The sequence below is a fragment of the Pteronotus mesoamericanus genome, unplaced genomic scaffold, assembly GCF_021234165.1.
Source record: "Pteronotus mesoamericanus isolate MK-2021 breed Mesoamerican mustached bat unplaced genomic scaffold, CSHL_Meso_final contig_20, whole genome shotgun sequence".
Classification (NCBI taxonomy): Eukaryota; Metazoa; Chordata; class Mammalia; order Chiroptera; family Mormoopidae; genus Pteronotus; species Pteronotus mesoamericanus.
Genome location: NW_026555085.1, coordinates 38039548 through 38048470, shown reverse-complemented (window position 1 = coordinate 38048470; position 8923 = coordinate 38039548).

Genomic DNA, 8923 nt, shown 5'->3' with positions numbered 1-8923 from the left:
GCTAAAGAAAATATCAGCAAAATGAAAAGGGAGCCAACCGTTTGGGAAAATATATTTGCTAATGATACATCAGATAGAGGTTTGATCTCCAAGATATACAAAGAACTCACTCGACTCTACTCCAAGAAGACAAACGATCCAATCAAAAAATGGGCAAAGGACCTGGGCAGATGCTTTTCTAAGGAGGAGATACAGAGGGCCCAGAGGCATTTGAAAGGATGCTCAACATCACTAGCCATCAGAGAAATGCAGATCAAAACCACCGTGAGGTACCACCTCACACCGGTCAGAATGGCCATCATAAATAGATCCACAAACAACAGGTGCTGGCGAGGCTGTGGAGAAAAGGGAACCCTAGTCCACTGTTGGTGGGAATGCAGACTGGTGCAGCCACTATGGAAAGCAGTGTGGAATTTCCTCAGAAAGCTGAAAATGGAACTGTCTTTTGATCCAGCGATTCCCCTGCTGGGACTATACCCTGAGAACTCCAAAACGCCAATACAAAAGAACCTATGCACCCCCATGTTCATAGCAGCACAATTTACAATAGCCAAGTGTTGGAAGCAACCTAAATGCCCATCAGTAGATGATTGGATCAAAAAATTATGGTACTTATACACAATGGAATACTACGCAGCAGAAAGAAAAAAAGAACTACTAAACTTTGCGATAGCATGGATGGAACTGGAGAGCATCATGCTAAGCGAAATAAGCCAGGGGGCGAAAGACAAATACCATATGATCTCACCTATAAGCGGAACCTAACCAACAATGCAAAGAAGCAAGGAAAATATGACCAGCAACACTGAAAGAAAAAGAAATCAACAGAGACAAGAGGGAAGGGGGGGCAAGGAAAGGGAAGGGAAGGGGAAAGTCAAGGAACATATAGCAAAGACTCATGGACAAAACCAAAGGGGAAGAGCTGAGGGAGGGAAGATGGGAGGGGGCAAGGGAAAGAGGTGGGGGGAAGGCAGAGACAAATGTATTTAAAAAGTAAACAAATTAATAAAAATAAATAAATAAATAAATAAATAAATAAATAAAAGAAAAAAAAATAAAGACCGAATCTTCCAAATTCTAAGGACATTTTGATGTTAATAAAATTGTGACATCAGAATATGAGTGTATTTTTGACTGTTTTTAAAAAGAGGAAAAATCCATGCTAAAACTTAATTTCTTTTGCCACCTATTAAATTGAGATAATAAATACAGCAACAGTTATATTTGCTATTGTAACAGAGCACATCTTTAAATTTAATAAACTGAATAATTGTCCTTATGGAATTTATTTTATTCTTTACTTTTGATTTTTCCCAAGACCTAAAAAAAGATAACAATAATTTTTTATCACTCTGATGGTTTTTGGTAACCCTTCTGGAGATAGAACATGACAGCAGCAGCTGCATTTCTTGTTCCCTGATGTCACAATAAATTGAATAGACATGTTCTGGGGTTAAAAGTATTCCATAGAATGATGGACAGTATGCCTATAACTGACATTTCTATTACCAGGTATAATCCCCCCAATTCAGAGAAGTAATTGTAATATTCAGTGTGTTTCTGTAGAGAATTTATACTTCTTAAGAACTGAAACTCAAGATTTTCTACCTTTCTGATATACAAAATATTTTTGAGTAACTATTTTTTTAATTTTATTCTCAAATGAATTTAGTTAGTTTTCTGGCTCCAAGTTATGTGTTGCATTTCATTTTGCATAAAGTAAGAAAGAATTATATGTATCCTCAGAAAGTCAGTGACCCTGGAATAATAGTTCTCAAAAGTAAGGCCTATGTTCAAAACTAATATCCATCATAAATGCATCTGAAACTCTGATATTTTACAAGAAATGCCATGCATGATTACATCAAAAGAAAGATATTACTAGGAAATGCACTCTGATTTATTGTTACCTTACTCTCATTAGACTGATACTAATAGCACAGAATATTGAAAATGTATTCTTTGTAAATAAATTTTATCTTTCATTGTTCTGTTATTAGAATTACACATATGTATAATAGAAAAAGTGGAAAAATTATGGCAGCAACAAAAATCAACCATGGTCTCACACTATAGAAAAACCTACTGTAAGTATTTTTATATTCTTCTAATCTTTTCCTATGAACATTTATTTAAGTTTAAGAGTGATAATCGCACTATATGTAAGATTTTGCCTTCTGCATTTAGTGAACTATCATTTTATCTTTAAGATTTTCTACATGCATGAACCTTGATCATCTCTTTTGAGTTGTTATGATTATAATTCAATAGCCAACTTTAAAAACAAATACTTTCTATTACATGTTCCTTATCCTTTTTCAATGAGAATTTTTTCTTTTTTTAATTGTATTTTTCTGTTACCATTTTATCCCTTTTACTCCACCCCTCCACAATCACCACACTGTTGCCCATGTCCATGAGTCCTTTTTCCTTTTTACTTGATTCCTCGACTCCCTAAACTCTCCCCTACCCAGAACTGTCAGTCTGCTCTCTACCTATCAGTCTGTCTCTGTTTCACTTGTTCAGTTTGTTCATTGGATTCCACATATGAATGAAATAATATGGTATTTGTCTTTCTCTTACTGGCTTATTTCACTTAGCATTATGTTCTCCAGGTCCATTCATACTGTTACAAAAAGTAAAATTTTCTTCTTTTTTTAAGGCCAAGTAGTATTCCATTGTGTAAATGTCCCATAGTTGTTTTATCCATTCATCTACTGATGGGCTCTTGGGCTACTTACATATATCAGTGATTATAAGTAATGCTGTAGTGACATAGGAGTGTTTATGTTCTTTCCAATTAATGTGTTGGGTTTCTCTGGATATGTTCCCAGAAGTGGGATTGCTGAGTCAAAAAGCAGATCTGTTTTTAATTTTTGGGTGTATCCCCATACTACTTTCCACAGTGGTTGCTCCAGTCTGCATTCCCACCAACAGTGCAAAAGAGTTCCCTTTTCTTTACATCTTTGCCAGCACTTGTTGTTTGTTGATTTATTGATGATAGCTGTTCTGACAGGTGTGAGGTGATATCTCATTGTGGTTTTAGTTTTCATTTCTCTGATGACTAGTGATGTTGACATCTTTTTATATGTCTATTGGCCATCTGTGTCTTTTTTTCAGAAGCATCTATTTAGGTCATTTGTCCATTTTTAAATTGGATTGTTCATTTTATTGGAGTTTAGTTTTATAAGTTATTTATACATTTTGGGTATTAACCCTTTATCAGATGTATGGGTGAACATACATCTGTGGGTTGTCTTTTCATTTTGTTGATGATTTCCTATGCTGTGCAAGAACTTTTTAGTTTGATATAGCCCCCTTTGTTTATTTTTTCTTTTGTTCTCTTGCTTAAGAGGACAAATCAGAAAAAAATATTGCTATAAGAAATACCCGAGATTTTAATGCCTCGGTTTTCTTCAAGAATTTTTATGGTTTCAGGTCTAATATTTAAATCTTTAACCCATTTTGAATTTATTTGTATATGGTATAAGAAGGTAGTCTAGTTCCATTTTTCTGCACATATCTGTCCAATTTTCCTAACACCATTTATTGAATAAATTATTTGTAGTCCATTCCATATCCTTACTTCCTCTGTTGAATATTAATTTACTATAAAGTTGTGGGTTTATTTCTAGCTCTCTATTCTGTTCCATTGATCTATGAGTTTGTTTTTATGCCAGTACCTTGCTAATTTGATTACTATAGTCTTATAGTATCATATTAGGTGGCATGATTCCTCCAACTTTGTTCTTCTTTCTCACGATTGCTGATGCTACACAGGGCCTATTGTGGTTCTATATCAATTTTTGAAATATTTGTTCTAGTTCTGTGAAATACATCATTGGAATCCTGATAGGAATTGCATTGAATCTATAAGTTGCTTTGGGTAGCATGGACATTTTAATGATGTTAATTCATCCTATCCATGAACATGGATTGTGATTCCACTTATGTATATTTTTTCAATGTCTTAATAATTTTTTGAGTACTGGTTTTTATGTCCTTTGTTAGATTTATTCCTAGGTATTTTATTTTTTGAGACAATCATGAATGGGATTTTTTCCTTGATTTCCCTTTTTGATAGTTCATTATTGGCATATAAAATGCAACTGATTTCTGGATATTAATTTTGTATCCTGCTACTTTGCTGAATTCACTTATCAGTTATAGAGTTTCTTGGTGGAATCACATCTTCATTTCCCATTTGGGTGCCTTTTATTTCTTCTTCCTGTCTGACTATGGCTAGTACTTTTGGTATTATGTTGAATTAGAGAAGTGAAAGTGGACACCCTTTTCTTGTTCCCGATCTTAAGGCAAACACTTGTAGTTTTTGCCTGTTAAGCATGATGCTAGAAGTGGGTTTGTTATATATGATCTCTCTTATGTTTAGGAAATTTCACTCTGTTCCCACTTTGCTAAGAGTTTTTATCATAAATCATAAATTTGATTTGATTTTCTGCCTCTATTAATATGACCATGATATTTTCACACTTGATTTTGTTTATGTGATGAATCACATGTAATGATGCTATACCAAGCTTGCATTCTTGGAATAAATCCCACTTGATCATGGTGTATGATCTCTTTGATGTATTGTTGTATTTGTTTTGCTAATATTTTGTTGAGGGTTTTAGCATTTATGTTCATCAGGGATATTGGCCATAATTTTTTTTTTTTTGCAGTGTCTTTATATGGTTTTAGAATTAGGTAATGCTGGCATCATGAAATGATCTTGGGAGTCTTTCCTCATCTTGAATTATTTTTTTTAATTAATTTATTTATTTTAACAAATATATTTGTCTCTGCCTTCCCCCCAAAACTTCCCCTGCCCTCTCCCTCCTCTCCCTCCCTCAATCCTTCCCCACTTTGGTTTTCTCCATGAGTCCTTGTTATAGGTTCCTTGACTTTCCCCTTCTCTTCCTTTTCCCCCACCCACCCCTCCTTCTTTCCCTCTTGTCTCTGTTGGTTTCTTTTCCTTTCAGTGTTGCTGGTCTTATTTTCCTTGCATCTTTGTTTTGTTGGTTAGGTTCCACTTATAGGTGAGATCATATGGTATTTGTCTTTTACACCCTGGCTTATTTTGCTTAGCATAATGCTCTCTAGTTCCATCCATGATGTTGCAGTGTAGTACATTTTTTCTTTCTGCTGCATAGTATTCCATTGTGTAAATGTACCATCATTTTTTGAATGCAATCACCTACTGATGGGCATTTTGGTTGCTTCCAACACTTGGCTATTATCAATTATGCTGCTATGAACATTGGGGTGCATAGGTTCTTTTGAATTGGCGTTTTGGGATTCTTAGGGTATAGTCCCAACAGGGGAATCACTGGATCAAAAAGCAGTTCCATTTTCAGCTTTTTGAGGCAATTCCACACTGCTTTCCATAGTGGCTGCACCAGTCTGCATTTCCACCAAGAGTGTACTAGGGTTCCCTTTTCTCCAAAGCCTCACCAGCACCTGTTGTTTCTTGATCTGTTTATGATGGCCATTCTGACCGGTGTGAGGTGGTACCTCATGGTGGTTTTGATCTGCATTTCTCTGATGGCTACTGATGCCGAGCATTCTTTCAAATGGCTCTGGACTCTCTGTATCTCTTCCTTGGAAAAAGAGTATGCCCAGGTCCTTTGCCCATTTTTTGACTGGATCGTTTGTCTTCTTGGAGTGGAGTCGAGTGAGTTCTTTATATATTTTGGAGATCAAACCTCTATCTGATGTATCATTAGCAAATATATTTTCCCATATGGTTGGCTCCCTTTTCATTTTGCTGATGTTTTCTTTAGCCGTGCAGAAGCTTCTTATTTGGATGAAGTCCCACTTGTTTATTCTTTCCTTTATGTCCCTTGCTTTAGGAGACATATCAGTGAAAAAATTGCTGTGTGGGATATCTGAGAGTTTCCTGCCAAAGTTCTCCTCGAGGACTTTTATCGTGTTGCGACTTATATTTAAGTCTTTTATCCATCTTGAGTTTATTTTTGTGTATGGTGTCAGCTGATGATCCAATTTCAATTTTTTGCATGTAGCCGTCCAGCTCTCCCAACACCATTTGTTGAAGAGGCTGTTATTGCTCCATTTTATGCTTCTGCCCCCTTTGTCAAATATTAGATGTCCATAGAGACCTGGGCTTATTTCTGGGCTTTCTGTTCCACTGGTCTATGGGTCTGTTCTTGTGCCAGTACCAGATTGTTTTGAGTATGGTGGCTTTGTAGTAGAGTTTGATGTCCGGTATTGTGATCACTCCTACTTTGTGTTTCTTTCTCAAAATTGCTGCAACTATTCAGGGTTGTTTATGGTTCCATATAAATTTTTGAAATGTCTATTCTATTTCTGTGAAATATGTCATTGGTATCTTAATAGGGATTGCATTGAATCTCTAAGTTGCTTTGGGTAGTATGGACATTTTGAAGCTATTAATTCTTCCAATCCATGAGCACGGTATATGCTTCCATTTATTTGTGTCTTCCTTAATTTCTTTCTTCAATGTTGTATAGTTTTCTGTGTAAAGGTCTTTTACCTCCTTGATTAAATTTATGCCTAGGTACTTTATTTTTCTTGTTGCTATAGCAAATGGTACGTTTTTTTCTGATTTCTTCTTCTATTTCATTGCTGGTGTACAAAAATGCCTTTGATTTCTGAATATTGACTTTGTATGCTGCTGTTTTGCCAAATTCACTTATTAGGTTGAGGAGTTTTTTGGTAGAGTCTACAGGGTTTTCTATGTACACTATCATGTCATCTGCAAACAATGATATTTTTATTTCCTCCTTTCCTATTTGTATGCCTTTTATTTCTTTTTCTTGTCTTAGTGCTATGGCTAGGACTTCCAATACGATGTTGAAAAGAAGTGGTGAAAGCGGACATCCTTGTCATGTTCCCAATCTTAGTGGGAAAGCCTTTAGTTTTTGCCCATTGAGTATGATGTTGGTTGTAGGTTTTTCATATATATGGCCTTTATTACGTTGAGGAATGCCCCATTTATTCCCATTTTACTGAGTGTTTTGATCATAAATGGGTGCTGTACCTTATCGAATGCTTTTTCTGCATCTATCAAGATGATCATGTGGTTTTTATCTTTTCTTTTATTTATGTGATGCATTACGTTTACTTATTTGTGTATATTGAACCATCCCTTCATCCCTGGGATGAATCCCACTTGATCATGGTGGATAATCTTTTGAATGTATTGCTGGATGTGGTTTGCCAATATTTTGTTGAGGATTTTAGCATTTATGTTCATCAGCGAAATTGGCCTGTAGTTTTCTTTGTAGGGTCTTTATCTGGTTTTGGGATTAGGGTGATGCTGGTCTCATAAAAAGAGTCTGGGAGTCTTCCTTCCTCTTGGATTTTTTGGAATAGTCTGAGAAGGACAGGGTTTAGCTCAGGGGTTTTGTAAAATTCTCTTGTGAAACCGTCTGGCCCTGGGCTTTTGTGTGCCGGCAGTTTCTTGATTATTGCTTCAATTTCCCCAGCTGTTATCGGTCTGTTCAAGCTTTCTGTTTCTTCCTCCTTCAGTGTTGGAAGATTATACTTTTCTAGAAATTTGTCCATTTCACCAAGGTTTTCAAATTTCTTGGCATATAATTGTTCATCGTAGTTTCTGACAATCTTTTGTATATCAGTGGTATCAGTTGTTATTTCTCCTCTTTCATTTCTGATATTATTACTTTGAGTCCTCTCCCTTTTTTTCTTGATGAGTCTGCTTAAAGACTTGTCAATTTTATTTATCTTTTCAAAGAACCAGCTCCTGGCTTGGTTTATCCTTTGAATTGTTCTTTTTGTGTCTATGTCATTCAGTTCTGCTCTGACCTTGATTATTTCCTTCCTTCTACTTGCTCTGTGATTTATTTGTTGTTGTTTCTCCAATTCTTGAAGTTGTAGCGTTAGGTCTTTTATTTGAAATGTTTCTATCTTTTTTAGGTAGGCCTGTATTGCTATGAACTTCCCTCTCAGGACCGCCTTTCCAGTGTCCCACTGGTTTTGGACTGTCGTATGTTCATTTTCATTTGTTTCCAGAAATTTTTTGATTTCTTCTCTTATCTCATTATTGACCCATTCAGTGTTTAATAGTGTACTGTTCAGTCTCCATGAGTTTGCAAGTTTTTGAAGTTTCTCTTTGAAGTTTATTTTCAGTTTCAAACTCTTGTGGTCCGAGAAAAAGTTTGGTATTATTTCTATTTTCCTGAATTTGCTGAGGCTTCCTTTGTGTCCTATCATGTGGTCTATCTGTGAAAACCTTCCATGCGCATTTGAAAAGTATGTGTATTTGTTATTATGGGATGTAAGTTTCTATATATATCAGTTAAGTCTATTTGATTCAGCACGTCATTCAGCTCTATAATATCCTTGCTAATATTTGTTTGGAAGATCTGTCCATTTTTGACATTAGGGTGTTAAAATACCCTACTATCAGTGTGTGGCTGTCTATATCTTTTTTGTAGTCGTCCAAGATTTTTCTTATATATTTGGGTGCTCCTATGTTGGGTGCATATAAGTTTACAATGTTCATGTCTTCTTGAAAGATTCTTCCATTAAGTATTATAAAGTGTCCCTCTGGGTCTCTTTTTATGGCCTGTGTTTTGAAATCTATTTTGTGTGATATAAGTATTGCTACCCTGCTTTCTTCTCTTGCCCATTTGCCTGGAATATTTTTTTTCCATCCCTTTACTTTCAATATGTGTAGGTCTTTTGCTCTGAGGTGGGTCTCTTGAAAGCAGTATATGTGTGGATCATGTTTGCTTATCCATTCAGCTATCCTGTGTCTTTTGATTGGGGCATATAGTCCATTTACATTGAGAGTTATTACTGATAGAAACCTATTCGCTTTTTCTCTTTGTACCTGTGTTTTTCTTTTTCTCACTCTTTTTCTTCATCTTCTTACACCAGTCCCTTTAGCATAACTTGTAGTGCTGGTTTGGTGGACATG